Here is an 18,966-nt window from a genome sequence, read left to right as displayed (position 1 = left end):
TTTTTTGGGTGGGAAGGAACTGCGTACCCGGCAAGTTGGGGGAGCTGGTGTGGGGTGTGGGAGGGAATATCTCAAGTGCCAAACGACGAGTCATTTATTCACTAATGGGTGCAACAGCATGGTTGAGTATAGGATATAACCACTGTAGTAATGGTAGGTGACACACAAGAGATACACAACTTTAAGGTACTGTCGTGGAATGTGTGGGATCTGAACTGCCCGAGGGAAAAAAGGCAAAGATTAGGTTATTTAGATCGACATCACATATCGATTGCAATGCTGCAGGAAACTCACTTGTGCCCCAGGACTACACCCTTGTTTGCCTCGAGATGGGCCTCACATCGTAGCTTTGGCTCTTATTCTACCTACACCTGTGGTGTTGCAATTTTGGTTAAAAAAGGTGTGGCATTTGTGCTGGGTGGGACAGAGGCAGATGCAGATGGGCGGTACTGTCTCCTCTGGGGAAGGTTTCACTCCTACGATGTGACTTTTGCCAACTACTACGGCCCCAACACCGATGAGCCCCAACCTCTCCTCCGATTATGGAATAAGATCCAAGAGATAGGTACTACCTATGTAATATGGTGAGGAGGTTTCAACACGACAGTGCAGCCCCAACTAGATAGGTCCAAGGCTTCCCCTACACATTACACTAACTCGTCCAGGACGCTGCAAGACCTCCTAGCTGATAATTGTCTACTAGATTCTTGGAGGTTCATGCACCCCACTCGCGGGAGGGTACACATCACTCGGCGTTCCACACTTCCTGGGCTAGGCTTGACTATGTGTTTTTATCTGCCGGAATGGCGCACTGGCTGAGGAAGGAGTGGCACTTAGCCCGCACATACTCCGACCACTCACCTGTCGTGGTGGAGCTACAGGCCCCACTACAACACTCCCCCTATAGAAGCTTTCGCCTTAACCCTCAATATCTACAGGACACGGTATTTAAGGCGGAAATAGAGCAAGACATACAGGACTTCTTTGAGCGAAATATAGATTCGGTCTCTAGCGTAACAACAGTGTGGGAAGCTTTTAAGGTCACGGCCCGGGGGTGGTGTATTTCCAAAGGAGGCGGCATTCTCAAAACACTACGTAACGGCCTTGACAAATTAGAAAAGAAACTCAAACAGCTGGAAACAGACATCATTACGGGCCCCGATGGACAAGCACTTAGAGCCACTATGCGTGACATACTGACAGAATATGAGGAGCTGGCTGACAGGGAGGGTAGATTTCGAGGCAAACTGCATATGCAAGGGTGTATGGTGAGGGAGACCGGCCAGGGAAGGCGCTGGCAATTGCGATTAAGCCCCCTAAGTTTTCCAATGACATAACAGTCATACAAGATGCACAGGGCAACACACACGGAACCTTCCATACCAACTTAATATATTTAGAGACTTTTATAGCAACCTGTATTCTTCCCATAGGGGTGCCCCACTAGACTTGACGGAATATCTAGAGGATACAGCACTTGCATGGTTAGGGGATACCCAATGTAAATTCCTAGACCTAGACTTGGAACTGGATGAAATTTCAGAGGCTATAATGCAAATGAAATCAGGGCGTGGCCTGGGGTCGGACGGGCTGCCCATAGAATTCTATAAAGTATATGCCCCTATACTAGCTCCTATTCTCAGGGAAGTCTACTATGCGGCGCGTGATGAGGGATGCTTGCCAGAGACAATGCGTGAGGCCCTGCTCACCTCCTTACTCAAACCAGGGAAATCCCTGATGTGCTGTGACTCGTATCGGCCCCTATCGTTATTGAATTGCGACATGAAAATACTTGCTAAAGTCCTTGCGACTAGACTCAATTTGCTGATGCAGCGTATTGTGCTACCCGACCAGGCGGGATTCATCCCCAGTCGAGCCACAGCACACAACCTCAGGACCCTAGCCGCAGTCTTGCAAGACATAGACCCCCAACTGTACCGCAGTGGTGGTCTTTCTTTTTTTTTTTTTGTAAATCTTTTTATTAGTTTCAAAACAAAGAAAGAAATAGACATATCAGGTGCCATACATCCAGACGTAATAATAAGGCAAACAGACGTAAATACAGGATAGATACTAAGCAATGAAGAAATGGTGGAGATGCCTACGCTAATGTACGAGAAACAGGATGTGCCACAATACAATATACAATTCACATTAAGCGCAAGCCCTCAGAGTCTGCCCACCCATAAAATCAGGATAGTAAAAGAAGCATGAGCACCAGATATTAGAATACCAACAAAGTCAGGATGTTCCACCAACTATACTTATTAGGAGTGAAGGAGAGTGCGAAGAAAAAGAAACCATAAAAACAAAAGTGAGGACAAAACAATAAACCCATCCCCCCACCCTGCACCCCTGCATATGGCTATCGCCTAACCCCAACTAGCAGTGTGCCTGTCGCCCCAACTAACTATGTACTAAAAGTAGAAAAATGGAGGAGGGCATCTTCATACATGCCCCCGGTCTCCCCTCCCCCGCCAGAACCAAGAATCCCCTGATTAAGGCCTCGAAATCTATTAAGCTGCAAATACGTAGCGCAACAGGGGAAACTTCAAACACCGCCCAACCTCCCGAAAGCATCATGATTGCAAATCCCGTGTCCAGCAATACCCGATGTCAAACTCAATCACACAGTCTCATCCTTGACCCTTCCGATCAGACATGTGAGCCCCTTCCGGACGAACTGCCGCTTCCGCAGGATAGTCAATGCACAAAAAGCTGTAGCAAAGTTCAAACCGAGACGTAGCAGAGAGATGAAAAGGCTGAGACCTCCGCCAGGCCTAAAGACTCCCCACACCGTCATGGACTCCCAAGATTGTTTAGTCCACCATCTTAGTGGTGCCGATGTATAGGGTAGTGACGCAGTTTCAAACGAACAACAGTTCCCATCAAAAGTCTCCGGAAAGGGAGCATCAAATAGTCCATCCATAGTCGGCAACAATCGTAGGCCTGACAATCCATTTGCAGCATCAAGCTTGCTCGCATCACCGAAAACACTGGTCCGAGGCTCCAACGCCTCCCATAGTTCGGGGTCTGCTTCCTCCATCGAAGTGGCCATTTTGGGTATCTGAAGTAGTTCCGTTTCTTGCAGTGGACCAGGGTCCTGTCCCATCCGCCCAATTCCAGAGAAACACGCAGTCAATTTGTGAATGTGGGCTTCAACGCAAACATGAAGTGACCCTATGGCTGCCAACACAGTTCGTAGTGACGGGTCACTCTCGGTCCGCTCCACAACTCCTCGCTCGGTTTCGGTCATATTCGCGTCCCCAGAAAGCCCGGTCTCCCCGGGGGGAACAGGTGGGTGTGGAACGGACGACTTCAGAGGGGAATCGATCGTTGGGGACAATAACAATCCGAACTCAGCCACGGCAGGCGGAGATCCCAACCCCGCGAACACCGGCGGTGCCCTAACCGGGCCACCGGGCCAGGGACCCCTGTCCACCACTCCAATTGTACGTCGTCACCCCTCCTTCGATGTTCACCCATTCAGCCAACCATCGTCAGCTTCGATCCAAGAAAATGTTTCCACCTCGGTAGACCGGACCCTGTCACACAACCGCAGCCGATGTTGTTCAACTGAAACCCGGCTGGGCCAGTACTTGAGACCCCGGCTTCCAAGCTGGTCTAGGCCGCAAACTGCCACACGAAGTATCTTGGTCTACCAAACTGGTAGAAATCTCGGGATTGCACCATTAAGCTCTAGTCTGGTTCATACACACGGAGGTAGAGCGCAAAATCAGGATAAATAACAGGATCTTCTGGCAGGAGTCGGAGGTCAGAGGAGCCGGGAGCTCACGCAGCCATCTTGTTTGCTAGCGTAGCTCCTCCCGTGTGGTGGTCTTTCTTGACGCTACCAAAGCGTTTGACTCCCTGGAATGGGACTACCTGCTGGGTGTATTGAGTTGTATGGGGATGCCCACATCTTTCCTCCAGTGGGTACAACTGCTCTACTGTAGGCCGGTGGCGTCGGTGCTCCTCAATGGGGCCAGATTCTCCCCTTTTCCCATCTCTAGGGGGAAGTGTCAGGGATGCCCCCTATCTCCCATCCTATTTTCCCTAGCCATAGAACCTTTGGCCGCTAGATTGCGCCAACATCACAATGACAAGGCACTAATCTACCTTGCCAGGCAACTGCTTATTTCCCTATACGCGGACGACATGACATTATACGTTCGCAAACCTCAGGATAATCTGAACCCCATACTGCGGGAGATCACTAAATTTGGTGCTATATCGGGTATACAAATAAGTTGGACGAAGTCCCCAGTTTTCCCTCTTACGGACAATACCCAGCCGCATCATTTGGACTACCCACTAGTCTGGGAATCGGAGGAACTCAAGTACCTGGGCATACACATCACTAGGGATAGAAATGCACTAATGAGAGCGAATTATGGCACTGCCATGGACAAAATTACTGACACGTCACAAAATGGCTACGTTTACCCCTATCCATGGCAGGAAGAATCTCGCTGATCAAGATGGTACTGTTGCCAAAGCTGCTGTACCTCTTTATTAACATACCATATCACCCAGGTTACTTCTTCTTCCCCACACTCAGGACACAACTTATGAGGCTCATATGGGGTGGGAAACAGGCATGCCTTAACTTACGTATGATGATGCTGCCTTATAATCAGGGAGGGTACGAGGTGCCTGATTTCGAATTCTATTACTACTGTGCACTGGCTCACTTCGCAGTGTATTGGTTCCACCCGCCACCCTTCATGCCTCACCTGGCAGTTGAGGATGGTTACATGGCTCCGACGCCCCCGGCAGCCTATCTCTTCATGTCGGTGAAGGAGCGTGGACGGGACCCTTCTACTGTGGATTGCACAGTCGTAGCATGGCAGCGAATAGCCCACAAATTGGAATCGCCGATGCTATACTCTCCTAAAATGACTCTGATGTGAAACCCTTTATTAAAAGTTAAGTGCGAGGGTATTTTCCGAAAGATGCTGGAAGGTCTTAAACACTACACTTGGGGGGGATCTATACATTGGAGGGCAATTCTGTACTAAGGAGCAGTTCTTCTCCACACACACACACCAACAATAATGGACACATTCCTCTACACCCGAATCCGTCAAAGTGTAAAGGCGGCCACCTCTGCGTTTCCCGAGGAGCCAACCACACTGGATCCCTTGCATACTTTCCTACAGGCAGAACCCCCTAAACACGCTGTGTCCCTTCTATATAAACATACGCAGGCAGCACTGCCATCTCATACGGTTAGAGCCAGGCAAGAATGGGATAAGGAATTGGAAACTCCGTTGTCAGATGAGCAATGGGAACGCAGCTGTATACACACAGAAGCCGTCACTGGAAACAGTAGACTACGACTCATACACTTCAAATTTTTACACAGATTATACCACACCCCGTCCAGACTTTATAGGTTCCGACTCAGAGACAACGACAGGTGCATCAGATGTGGTGCAGGAGATGCGGACTTCTTGCACCTTGCTTGGAGTTTACCCCATGTAGCCACCTTCTGGATGCAGACATTTGAAGGGCTCTCAATCATGTTGGGGACCCACCTAGACCCATGCCCACTCATGGCTCTTTTAGGGCCGTCCCAGGACATTAACACACCACACAAAAAGTTCCTAGCTATGGGACTGCTTCTAGCGAAATGTCATGTGGCTTGTCATTGGGGAAGGGGACGTGCTCCCAAATTTAAATGCTGGGTTCACACCATGACCACATGGCAAGACAATCTGGGCTACTATGCAGAAATGTTACCCATTAAGTCACGCCCGAAGGATATTTGGGGCCCACTCACCTCCTACTTACTATCGCAGGAAGAAGATGTTGAGGGGGAGGTGGCGAGAACTGATACGGCGACAGGAGACAATACCGAACCTGGGATCAGGCCCTCTCAAGTGAGAATGGAGGAGTAAAAGTTCTATGCATTTTATTGTCAGGGGGGTGTTAATACTATTTGAGGCGTTCTGCCAGTTACTTATAGGTATGTGGGGAGGGGGGTCGAAGGTGAAATGGGGGACGCTTGATTACGGGTGTGCTCTAACGCATTGTCTTACCTAAGTCCATTTATACTGCAGTATAGTTTGTTATTTGCACCGCACGTCGACATACTCTATTGGTTACGAACTGGACTGTGCTGAAAGACTTTTCCACTGGTATGGGGGGACACTCTGGGGGGGGGGGTGGGAGAGAGTTGATGTTATGATTATATTGTCACGGGAAGGTGGTGAATACTTGCAATGTAATGCAACTTATGATTCGCTGACTGTATATTGCACTGATGTACCGTACAATGATTCAATAAAGGTTTTTGAAACAAACAAAAAAAGTGGTCATTTCCAACGTAAAAATCTACAGAAGAAAATGGGACACTTTGTATTTAACTGTCATTCAATTGCAATAATACATCTGCTTGCTTGAAATAAAGCTATACATTATTCCTCCATATCATGGCCGTCTGTATTGCCCGATGTATGTAAGCCATAAACATAAAAGAGAGACCTCTGCTACCCGCCGTGTGTTCAATGTGTGTGGCTGGGGGCGTGTATGCAAATAGCAGACTGTCAGCCAATCATTCAGCAGTGGGCGGGGAAAGGGCCAGGGCATGTGGGAAACTTGTTTACAACTAATGGAGAGAGCTTTAACCGGGCCGGTAGCGTCAGCCAGGGGAAGGAGGAGGGACGAAGGAAGCCCAATGAATAGAGATATATTATCACCAGCAGGGGGAGGCAAAACCAGGCACAGGATCGCCTCCAGGAACCGGCTTCAGCAAGAGACACCCGGCTTTTGCACAAGCATGCCTTGTGCAATATGCACAGCCCGTCTGTGCACTACTAGCAGTGAGGCTGCATCAAGGCGCCCACTTGCATTTTATGCATGCATCCTGGCTGTGGATTAGGCTTCCAGGGGGCTGCATCCAGCGGGGATCCACGCCTGGTCTGGGCTGCAGCCCTACGTGAGGTTGTGTGTACTTTCCACGGGGAGGCTTTTGGAGCTGGAAACAGGGAGCGCGAGCCAAGAGGGGGTGTGTGAGGGGGAGAAAAAAACAATTTCAAAACAAGCTCGGGGGTGTGTTTACATTCTACCGGACCGGAGAGCAAGCGCCGGGGAAAGCAGGTAGGAGGCTGCAGAAAAGCACGGAAAAGGCTGTTTTTACAAAAATGAGAGGAGTTGCAATGCTGTTGCGAATGCATGCTTGTTTATATTTGCACGTTCTGTTGCACCCGGCGCGCGATTGTTTTGCAAGCAGTCGATGATCAACGACGAAGCGTCCCCTCACAAGAACAGCTGCGTAGATGGGGGGGGGGCCTTTTCTGTGCGAATCAAGGCGCTTTATTTGCACATATGTGAATTGAGGCAGTAATAGTGCGTGGAAGCGCGTGTAATGTTAGCAGTGTACGCATGGACGGGAGGTGCGTGCAGTACGTGACAGCTGCAGGCCGGCACTCTCTGACAGGTAGTCCCCAGGAGCCAGCCGAAGCCGGTTTGCACAAGTCGGCCAGGGGGGTCTCTGCATGCAGTGGTGACCGCCGGCTTGTTTACGCACACTGTGCACGGCGAGGACGTGGGGGACGGTACGTGTGCGTTTTCTTGCGGTGTCCTACTTTACGTTTTCTGGGGGCGTGCAGCGCCCCGGGGCAGCAGGAGTGGGCGCCGGCATTGCACCGCCCCCAGTCTTGTTAACCGTGTGCGTGCAGGCGGGCCGGGCGCAGCGCCTGCATATGTTTGGCACCGCTCTCGGCGCTGAGCTGGCTGCAAGAGACATTTTTTTTATTATTATTTTTTTTTATCGCGGCTTCGGGGAACCCCCTCCCGTCCGCGTGAAACCCCTCCTCCCGGAGCTGGCGCTTCCGATCGAAGGCAGGCGGGCGGGCGGGCATGTCCTGAACCGGCGAGCGGCAGACACACCCACCTCCACCGTGCACTCTGCTGGGTAGAGCGGGCTCCTGTAGCCCCCAGCCTGGGCAGAGCGGGGGCGCGGATGCTACCCCAGGAGAGAGGGAATGCATTATGCCCAGGGGCGGAAACGGGTTGTCCGATGCCCACGGGTCAATGGGGTGCTTGCACATTTGAAAGCCAGGAATTCCTCAAAAAAATAAAACTTGAAAGTTGTTTAATTTTCCAACATAAATGATCCCTTGGCATCTGTTTTAATGGACCTTTTAAATGTGTGCGACTGCGTTGGCTATTTAAGCAAAATATGCATCGAAGCCACCCAGAGTGTTTAAACGTGTTTGCTTTCCTAGGTGGGTGTGTCGCCTTAGTGTAGTGCCGCTTCTGAGTTTAGTAACGTGGGGCCGTTTTCCAACTTAGTGTCTTTGGACGGGGAAAGTAACTGCTATTCGGCCAGGCATGGTACTGCATGTAATGTTGCTACTTTCTAATAAATCGATGACCCAGTTGTAAGGTGGTACGTTTCTTTATTTCTTACAATTGCTTAACTGAAGAGCGCCGAGCCGGCGCTGTGTCTCTCTCGGAACTCGCGCCTCCAATCCTGGATACGCGCGCATCTCCTAAGATGGCCGCCGCACGTCACGTCATGACGTGCATCAACTAGTAAGCGCCACTACATATCTCCCCTTTTTCCAAACAACAATAAAGTCACTTACAGTTCTCTGTCCATATCGTAATCTCGAAACCTGGAGGGCCTCATCACAGACCTACCACTCCTGGTCACCCTGGCGGGGTTCTCCGGGGGGCCTTGGCTCTGCACCTCCTCGCTACTTTCCTCTCTCAGCCCAGCGGCAGCCTCTTCTGTGTTCCTCCTTTGTAAGTCCATATCTGTTTCTTGGTGACCATTCACTCTCCTCTCCTCTGTCCGTTCATCTCTAGCATTTCCTCCTCCATGCTGCTCACCGGTGTCTTGATCCATCTCAATGTTCGGTTCATCCCTATCTTCCCAGTCGTCTCCAAATTGCTTCCATTGCAGGATCTTGTTGCACTTGGCCATGCGGTCTTGGGACCACACATTTCCATCACTCAGCAGGGCCGCCCGATCATATACTTCCTTGACTTGCATGGGCCTGCTGTATTTACTGTCACCTTTCTTCTGTAACGTTGCCAACTTTACTCTGACCCACTCGCCCTGTTCCAATCTTGTTCCTTTCACATTCTTCCGTTTGTTGTAGTGGTTGGTATAGATGGACTGTGCCTTTTCCAGGTTGGCACGTACCACCGCTGGAGACCACTCACTGGTGATAACTTTCTCCTTCCAAACCCGGTTGTCATGGGTGAAGGGCTCACGCCCTCTCAAAATCTGGAATGGGCTGTATCCGGTTCCAGTTGGAGTTATCCTGTAGGCCCATACCATGTTCTCTATGGCTTTCTCCCAATCCTTGTTGCCTGAAATCGCAGCTTGTACGGCACCCATCACCACCCTGTTAAAACGTTCCACCAAGCCGTTCCCAGCTGGATGGTAGATGGCTGTGTGTCTGCTCGTGATGCCGTTCCTCTGCATGAATTGGTTCCACCTTTCGGACGTGAATTGGGGGCCATTGTCACTGAGGATGGCCTTGGGGATACCCTCTCTCACGAACGTGTCCGACAAGAATTTTAGAATGTTCTCCGTGTCCATGGTCTCGTCCACCTTCACTTCCGGCCACTTGGAGTATCGATCCATGAGGACACATACATATTTCTGAGTGCCCTGGTCATCAAGAATGGGTCCTAATATGTCTATGGATAACTCCTCCCACGGGTTCTGCGGAATTTCGAACTGTCCTAATGCAGGACGCAGGGGTTTGAGCGTCTTGTCAGCTCCTTGGCACTGTGGACACTCTGACATGCCTCTCTGCTCTTATGTCCATGCCGGGCCACCAGTAGTTTTGTTTTGCTCTTAATTTCAATTTTCCGATGCCGAGGTGGCCCTCATGTAACATGTCCAGTAACTTGGTGATCAGGTTCCTTGGGGGGATCACTTTGGCTCCTCTATATACAAACACTCCTCTGTCCCCTACCGACAATTCTTCTCTCACTTCATAGTATGGCTTGATGTGTTCACTCACGTGTCGTTTATCTGGCCAGCCCTTGATGATGTACATTTTTACTTCCTTCATGACACTGTCCTCCTCGTATTCATCTGTCCACTCCTGGTAGCTGATGATCTTCTCCTGATCCTCTACTAGGGCTACCAATTCGCCTTGGTTAGTGGGGTCTTCTTCGCCTGGCTCCATGGCCGCTGCCCTGCTCAGGTAGTCTGCTACTCGGTTCCGATTTCCTGGAATGTACTCCACATCATACCTGAATTCAAGTAGTTTCAATGTCATCTTGGATATTCTGGGAGTGGCATTAGCGTGTCCACTAGATGTTAGCACCTTCACCAAGGGCTTATGGTCTGTCCTGAGCAGGAATCGGGTCCCCCAGAGGAACTGCCTGAATCTCGATGTGGCCCACACCACGGCCAACATCTCCTTTTCAATTACACTGTATTTGCTTTCAGTGGCCGTTAATGTCCGGGATGCAAAACTGATCGTCTCCATCTGCCCCTGTCCACGATCTTGCATAAGCACTGCACCCAAGCCTTTATCACTGGCGTCAGTTGTGAGCACCGTGGCGCCCTGTGGATCATATCCTTTTAGCGGCACTGCTCCCGTGACGTTCTTCTTGATTGTGTCAAACTCACTTTGAGCCTCTGGTGTCCATTGGAAACTGGTGTTCTCCCTGGTCAGCATCCTCATGTGGTGTGTCTTGGAAGCAAAGTGTACCACAAATTTACTGTAGTACTCCGCCATGCCCAGGAATGATCTAACCTCCTCTTTGTTGGTGGGGGGTGGAGCTTCAGCGATTGCCTTCACATTTTCTGCTTTAGGTGTGATGCCTTGTGCCCCAATTTCATGGCCTAGATAGGTCACTGACTCCAGGCCCAGTCGGCATTTTGTCCACTCAGCTGTGAGGCCTTTGATTTCCAGGGTTTTTAGCACCTTTCCCAGCTTCTGATCGTGGTCCATTTTGTCTTGCCCCATCACCAGAATGTCATCCTGGAAATATTGAATGCCCGTCATGTCCCTAAACAGCTGGTGCATTAACTTCTGGAACACGGCGGCTGCTGAGGCCAGTCCAAACGGCATGCGGCGGAACTGGTAGCAGCCAAATGGGGTGATGAATGAAGTGAGTTTTCTGCTATCCGGGTGCAATTCTATTTGGTGGTAAGCGGAGGTCAAATCGATGGTGGAGTACCATTTGACCCCTCTGGTTCTCGCCAACATTTCCTCTATTCTTGGGAGGGGGAATTTTTCCACGACAATGTTCTTGTTTAGCTCCCTCAAGTCAACACAAAGCCTGACCTTTCCGTTGGGCTTCATGACTACCACCAGCGGTGCGAGCCATTCCGCACAGGTAATGGGTTCAATTATCCCTTTCCTTTCCAAGTCTTGAAGTTCTGTTTGGACTGCCTCTCTCACCGCTATCGGTACATTCCTAACCTTGTGGGCTACAGGACTGGCGTCGTTCTTGAGTATAATTTTGTGTTGGAATCTCTCCAGTTTTCCCACTGTGCCTCCAAATACCTTTGGATAATTTTCTTTCCACTTCGACAGATTGGGCCATGTGTACGGTTCTGTGAGCAGGATCTATTCTTTCCATCCTGGGTCCAATTTTATTCCCAAGTCACCCTGATCCAGCCATCCCAGTACAGAAGGTCCCCTCTCTGAGACGTACAGTTTACACAGTGCCGAACGGCCTCTGAACTCGAACTTTAGGAGCCGGAAGCCCACCATAGGGATGCGGTCGTCATTATATGTGACTGGTCGGATGTCCAGTTTCTCCAACTCAGGTCCTAGCTTAGGTCTGAAGGTGTCGTCCCACACCGCTCTTTGCACAATGGTGTAAGGGGAGCCAGTATCCGCCACCAGGCTGATGGTTATTCCACCCATCTTCATTTCTAGTACTGGTTTGGTTGTCCTCGTCCCCTCCACGCTCAATACCTGGTCATATATGCATAAGACCGTGACTACTTCTTCATCATGGGTCTCGTCCTGGTTTCCCTCTTCTTGGTCAACGTATCGCACCACATTCTTTGACAATTTCTTCCGGCACACTTTCTCGTAATGGCCGATGATGCCGCAGTGCATGCACTTGGCCCTGAATGCGGGACATCTTCTGTCGTGTGCCTCGTGGGACCAACTCCCACACCTGTAGCATGCTTTCTTGGTGTCGTTGCCAGCTTGTTTTCCTTGCTGTCCCGTGCTGCCTTGCCATTTGTTGGGTCCTTTTTGCGCGGGGCCCTTGTACTTCTGGTCCCTGCGAGGTTCCTCTTCGTATACCTTGTTTACCATGGCACTGGGTGCTGTGTCTTTCTTGGTAGCGTCGGCGCACCTGCGTGCAAGCTCTGCTCTCTTGACGATGACCATCACATCTTTGAGTGTGGTGTCTCCACTTGCCCACAGCTTGTCTTGAACGTTCGTGCTGGAGGTGTGCATCACTATCTGGTCTTTGATAAACTCCTCCTCCCACTCTCTGTACCTGCACGTGGCCGCTAGTTTCTTTAGGGCCGCTACGTATTCCTCGATCGACTCTCCAGATCGTTGTTTCCTCTGCTGGAAATTGAATCTGTCGACTGATACACATACAGTGGGTCGATAATGTTCATTTAGGTCATCAATGGCATGGGCATACACATCATCGTCCGTGCTATCTCTTTGTTTGGGCACCAGGCTCTTGTATATCCTGAGTCCTTCTGGTCCCAGATTTAGTAGTAGTATGCGTTTCTTCCTTTTGGAGTTGAACTCCTCTTCATTTTCATCCTCCAGGACTCCTATGAAGTTGTCTATATATTCTCGCCAGTCCTCCCACTTCATCAGTGGCTCTCCTGGTTTCGGTAGGAACTGGACCGGCGCTATGGCGTACCCAGCTGGTGTGCTCATCTTCTCTCCCTTGCCTGTGGGTGCCCTGTCCGCTTTGCTGGTGGGGCTGCCTGGGGTGCTGTCTGCTTCTACTTTGTAGGGTTGCGCCTGGGGACTCTTGGTGTCATCCCCCTCCTCCTGCTTTGTGGCTGCCAGCTCGCTGCCTCTAGTGTAAGAGGGCTGTTTGGGTTTGGCGCGCTTTTCTGGTTAGTACGCAGTCTATGCGCCGCCCCCCTGCTGACTTCTCTGTTCGGGCAGTTATGGGCTCTGCCACGCTCTTCAGTTTTTTTTTCTCTATGTGCACTTATCTTTGGCCTCGGTCCTGGCTGTGATCCGTTGGCGCTACTCGTGTCTTGCGTGGCCTTTCCGGTTCTTGCTGCCACAGGGTCTGTATGTGCTGGAGCTTCCGTGATTCTCTCTCGAGGGTTCTGGTCGCGTCCCGACCTCGTCGCCACTGTAATGTTGCTACTTTCTAATAAATCGATGACCCAGTTGTAAGGTGGTACGTTTCTTTATTTCTTACAATTGCTTAACTGAAGAGCGCCGAGCCGGCGCTGTGTCTCTCTCGGAACTCGCGCCTCCAATCCTGGATGCGCGCGCATCTCCTAAGATGGCCGCCGCACGTCACGTCATGACGTGACGTGCATCAACTAGTAAGCGCCACTACACTGCACGACAGGAGAAATGAGGGTGTAAACCTCACCACACTGGAAGTGTGCCTTGACCACCATAGTAAGTGTGGTTGTAACTTCCACCCGCAGACCGGTAGACGCGTGCTAAGTCAGTATGGCGGGGAGTGGGCTAGATTATGAATTCAGTATTCCCACTAAGCCAGGTGGCAAAGCAGCACAGAGTGGGTGCAGTGCAGACCCCACAGTCAGGCACATTTGGTGCATAGCAGACCCCACATTTGGGTACATGGGTGAATTGCAGACCCCAATGTTGGGCACGTGGTGCATTGTAGATCCCGCTGTCGGGCAGATTGGGTGCATTGCAGATCCCACAGTCGGGCTCATTGGGTGTAATGCAGACCCCACAGTCGAGTACATTGGATGCATTGCAGACCCCACAGTCGGGCACATTGGGTGCATGCCAGATCCTACAGTTGGGCACATTGAGTGCTTTGCGGACCCCACAGTCGGGTACATTGGGTGCATTGTTGACCCCACAGTCTGGTGCATTGCAGACCCCACAGTAGGGCACATTGGGTGCTTTGCAGACTCCATAGTAGGGCACATTGGGTGCTTTGCAGACCCTACAGTCGGGTACATTGGGTGCATTGTGGAACCCACAGTCAGGTACATTGAGTGCCTTGCAGCACCTCCGACGGGCACACCATTCATATCTGCATGGGACTGGCAAAGAAGCGTGATAGTTGTAGTTTGAGCATTGAATTGAAGGTACTGGAGCAGAAGTTTGGAGCCTGCTGCAGAAGTAGCCTAGGATTTGACGAAGCGGTGGGGATGTGTGTCTGTCTGCATGTGTCGGAGTCCTCCTAGTTTGGCGTCCTTCCTGGCAGCAGTCCTGCTATTTGGGATCGCCAGGGGCATCTGTTGGCTATCCTAATATACAGAGGTCCAATCTGATAAGTGTTACCCGTTCTTGTCGTAATAGTGGCCACCCTTGGCATTATGCTTTGCATTGTGACTGGGTCTTTGGAGTTATTTTAATGGTGATACATTGCCTATGCCAGTAGTTGTAGTTTTGGGTACTTGCTAACATTAAACTAAATCAATGTGGTAGTTTTTGGTACTTGCTAACATTAAACTAAATCAATGTGGACAGGCCCACTATGTGTATGTGAATACTTGTTGTCACTGTTAGTGGCATGAGTTGAGACCCATTGGGTTTTTAAAAGACCACACCCATAGTCAACTGACGGGTACATTAATCCTTACCAGTTTCACACACAGATTTTATATGCATATCCTGAGCCGCCAGTAATAAAGTCCAGGCAAGGATTCTCAGAGGTATTTTTAACAGTAGTACTTCACATCACACTATTGCACCAACACCCGCTCCGCTGTAATCGGGCGTCGTAGCACAACCGGGCGGCATTCGGCCACCCGGTTGGGACCCCGATGATGAAGCATGACACCAACCAGGTTGGTGTGTGAGGGGTCTTTTAAAAAACCCAATGAGTATCAACTCATGCCACTAACAGTGACAACAAGTATTCACATACACATAGTGGGCCCGTCCACATTGATTTAGTTACATTAGATCCAGGGGACTAGGACGTGCTCCTTCAAACCCTTGCTCTCCCTTTGATTTTGACAGTACTTGCTAACATTACCAATCTTGGTCACTGGGACCAAACGTCTGCTTAAGTACATTTGAAAAGTAGTATTTTGCCGCAAGGATTTGGAGGTTTTCAGAAAATTACAAGATTTTTTTTGTTTTTTTGGCAGTAATTGCTTGTGCTTACCCAATATTAAAGTCGAAATCTTGTATTTGATAATATGTGTATTTTTAGAAAGTGATATGCTGATGTTGGCGACAACATCTGGATGATATTTTAATAATTGATGATAAGTTGCTGATTAGTTCCTTGGTGACAAAAGTCGCTTGATGTTATGGCTGTCGTTACATGATTCATGGTGCATTGTGGTGACCACTGATGGTAATCCTGAATTTGGGGGGAGGTAGGCTGTTAAAAAGTTGTGTGATGTGCTCACTATACTTACAATGATGTTAGTAGCTCGGAACGTGTTTCATTGGTCAGATGAGAAACTATTTTTGGAAAATGTTGTGATTCTCCTTGTGAGGAGACTCAAGCGGAAGAGAGCAACTTTCCTGCTTGGTCACTCCGGTCATGTTTTGGATATGACTGCACTCATTGGCTCTCCAGACTGAGTATCTTTGTACTTATGAAAGAGATTTTGGCACTTACTCTGTGACAGAAGCAAAGGTACTCCAACTGCTACGATTTGTTGCAATACATGCCTACCTAACTGTAGTACAATTTGTCAGTTTTGTGCATACTGCTGTAGACAGCATCATTACAAATGTGTTCTGTTTCTTGGCAATACTTATCGCCTCTGCACCCCTCCAGTGCAAAGCCGAGCATCTAGACTGCTGTCACCCACAATCTCTCAGCAGCTTTGTTGGTAGATCATTAAACGGATCGTTTCACCCTTGGTCCTTCATTGCCGAAAGTTCTCTGTGTCAACGCCTTGTGGGATTTCCATAGTGTAGAGTCATAGTTAGCAGGGGAGGTCCTCAAAAAGTATTGTTGCAGGTGGGCTAGGAAAGCGTCTCGTCACAAACTTCAGATCCAGGATGAAGATTAAGAAAGGTGTTGATAGCTCCACCATCAAGCATAGCCTCCACTGGGAGCTGCACGCTCCAGCGGCCTCTGGAAGGAACACGCATTCAACTGAACAGTTCATCTCCAAAGATTTCACCCTAACTTCTTAGGCCACCTGGACAATGGAATAACTCATAACGGGAGGCTTAGTACTTGGGCTATAGCTTCTTTCAGAGTTTTTTTTAAAAATCAGTTTTCATTTATTTTCTCTTAAAAAATCTCATTCAGGTAGTGGAGAGAAGACAGATCTCTCCATTATTCACACCAGTTTTATCTCCTTGAAGAAATTCGAAGCATGCATTTAGAGTTTTCATTGTAAATACCAAGCTGGTACGAGAAATGGTTTCCTGAAGTAAGGAGTGATCTGGATGGGCACCGGTTACTGCCTTCCCCAGTGGTGTAAAGGATCAAGGCATGCGGTTATGGTTACCACCACTGCATTGGGGTTCGAGGATTTTGGAGCACTGAATTAGGCATATAGGGGAGCAATTCTCCTTTCACCAGCAAATGCGTATAACCACCTTTCACTTCCATCTGGAGACCTATCGTTCCTGTGGACCTTGAAGAGTGACCCTACAGCCTGCAGTGTAAGAGTAGTGGTTCTAATTTCTGTTGGCACATTAGCGAAGAAGTGAATGCCTCTTGAAGACTCGATGCTCCAACCACTGAGTGCAAAGAAACAGGCAAACTAAGCTTTCTTTTGCTGTGAATGAGCATGGATACATCTTCTGCGCCCTCCAATTCAGAGACGCATACTTTTCATCTACGATATCACAGGGCCTCCATCTCTACCAGCTGACAGTCTGTGTCTGTCTGCCATACGCAGCCTATTTGAATCTCAAGCATTCTTATTTTTAAATGCTCACCAAGTGACTGAACCACATCTGCCAAGAATTTGGGGATGTCTGGGTCTTTTTTTAAAATGGGTGATGACTTTCTGATTTTTCTCAAGGATCATACCCGCGCACACAGTAGCTTCCTTCAGTGACAGAGACTACTTTGGCAATGTGTGCATTCTGAGACCAAGAATACTTATGCTTTTATCCAATTTTTAGTTTTTATATTTGCAAGGGCCTAGCAGCTCCTCCCAACGATCAAGTTTTACAAACACATTGAAAACAAAGTAGGTATCAACAGACCGCAAAGGCTGGAAGCCAGTGCAGACACATCAGCTTTGGCATTGGTTTTTTTTTTTGTCATGGATGGAATTTGCACTGTATTCAAGATCAAATTTGCCTTTTTTAGGTCTCGCCTGAGCCAGCGCATGTGCTGATCTGTGAGACATTTAGTAAACAGGCTTTTTGGCCTGGCCTCGAGCGTGCCGTTACCCGCACAATAACAAGCAGTGGCGCCATATGGCTTTCCTCTTGTCATGGTACCTGCACCTTGCACACCAATAGCTAGCAGACGTGCCTCCTTTTTTAGGTCTCGCCTGAGCCAGCGCTTGCATTGCTCTGGCGAGACTTTTAGTGAGTGGGCATTTTAAAATGCGACCACACGCTTTCTGTGTGGCCTCATGCTTGCCGGCACGCGGCGAGCGCGCGCGCAGCAGCAGGCGCTATCTGGAGCGTGATAACTTACTTCTGCAGCACGCATGCTTTTTTTTTTTCCACTAGAGGCACGATCGCAATCTCATTTCCACGTGGCCAATGCGTGTTTTTTATAGAGATTCTGGGAAAGCCAATGCAGCACTATTTCTCCAGGACAGCCATCGCAATGTGTTATCAAGGCTGCACTGGGATAGAAAAGTATTTCGTCATCCATGTTTTTCACCTTTGCTAAATACAAAGGCGTCTTGGTGTGTCCTAATGGCTTGAATTGCTAAGTTTGGAAATGGGAACTCTGGTTTGAATCCTGGCCCGACTCGCCATCTTGTGATTCTGGACAAGCCGCTTAAGTCTCCAGTCGTTCAAAACCAGCAGTCTTTGCCAGGAAGCCAAGTTTTGAACCCAGCCTTCCTTCCCTGACCTTAACTGTGCCTCCTGGGTGCAGCTGTGGCTGGGCAGCTCCCTCATGTTTCACAGCTCTAGTCCTGTGGTGGCAGCTTGCATGTGGGGCGGTGCCATGGTGGGGGTTGATAGGCGTTCCTTTCCATGACTTCACATACATGCATACTCCAGATCAAGCCCTGCTGCCTCCTCTTATGCACCCATGTTCAGTGCAGCTCTCGAGCTGCTGTTAATGGGGCGTCACCCCCCTCCTAGATGGGGCCCATCACAGCCCCCTCATTTTTAAACCTTTATTTATAGATTTCCCAACATAAATCAGAAGTTTGGATTCTATTACACATCCCATAATGCTCCAATAGCATAACTCCTAACAACAAAGGTTCCATGTGCACATTCTACTCAGTTGTCTGGAATAACCTTTGGCCTTTTGCTAAACGCCAGAGTGTACTTTAAACACGCACCTTTGTTAATCTGATAAACATCTTTATAGGTAGTACTCGGTACAGCGTCTGTGTCCGTAAAATCCGAAATAGTACGTTAAGTTTGTTTTCAGGCGCACTCTGTTGTGCTGCAGTCTGCGCCTCACACAAAATACTTGCAATAAAATACCACATTGTGACATTTAGCACACAACCGTCGACCCGTCTCAGAAATAATGTGTTTGGGTTCCACTCCTTATTCCCATTTTAGTGACCGAGCCAGAGGGAATGCTACCAATTGCGCCTTGATAATCGAGTGTGAGCAGCAGGGCTGGTACTTGATGTACACCCTGCAGGCGTTTCTAGGTGCTTTAGGCGGGATATGCCTGGCACTCGATTTCTTAATTCTGTCTGCGTCGCTCTACAACCCCCTCCACCCAGACCCCTCCCCCTGCCTTGTG

The 18,966-nt window shown here is 49.4% G+C and overlaps 1 protein-coding gene across 1 annotated transcript in view; it reads left to right on the top strand.

Moving 5' to 3' along the window:
* Window positions 1-6,802: 6,802 nt before the first annotated feature.
* Window positions 6,803-18,966, top strand: part of ZNF395 (zinc finger protein 395) — a 75,984-nt gene continuing 63,820 nt past the window's right edge. The window contains exon 1 of the mRNA XM_078649913.1: window positions 6,803-7,104. The gene's annotated coding sequence lies outside the window, so the exon portion shown is untranslated. The remainder of the gene's footprint in view (window positions 7,105-18,966) is intronic.

The sequence above is a fragment of the Lissotriton helveticus genome, chromosome 6 (genome assembly GCF_964261635.1).
Source record: "Lissotriton helveticus chromosome 6, aLisHel1.1, whole genome shotgun sequence".
Lineage (NCBI taxonomy): Eukaryota > Metazoa > Chordata > Amphibia > Caudata > Salamandridae > Lissotriton > Lissotriton helveticus.
The sequence above is the reverse complement of the archived record's forward strand: the minus strand, read 5'-3'. Positions and strand labels throughout refer to the sequence as shown.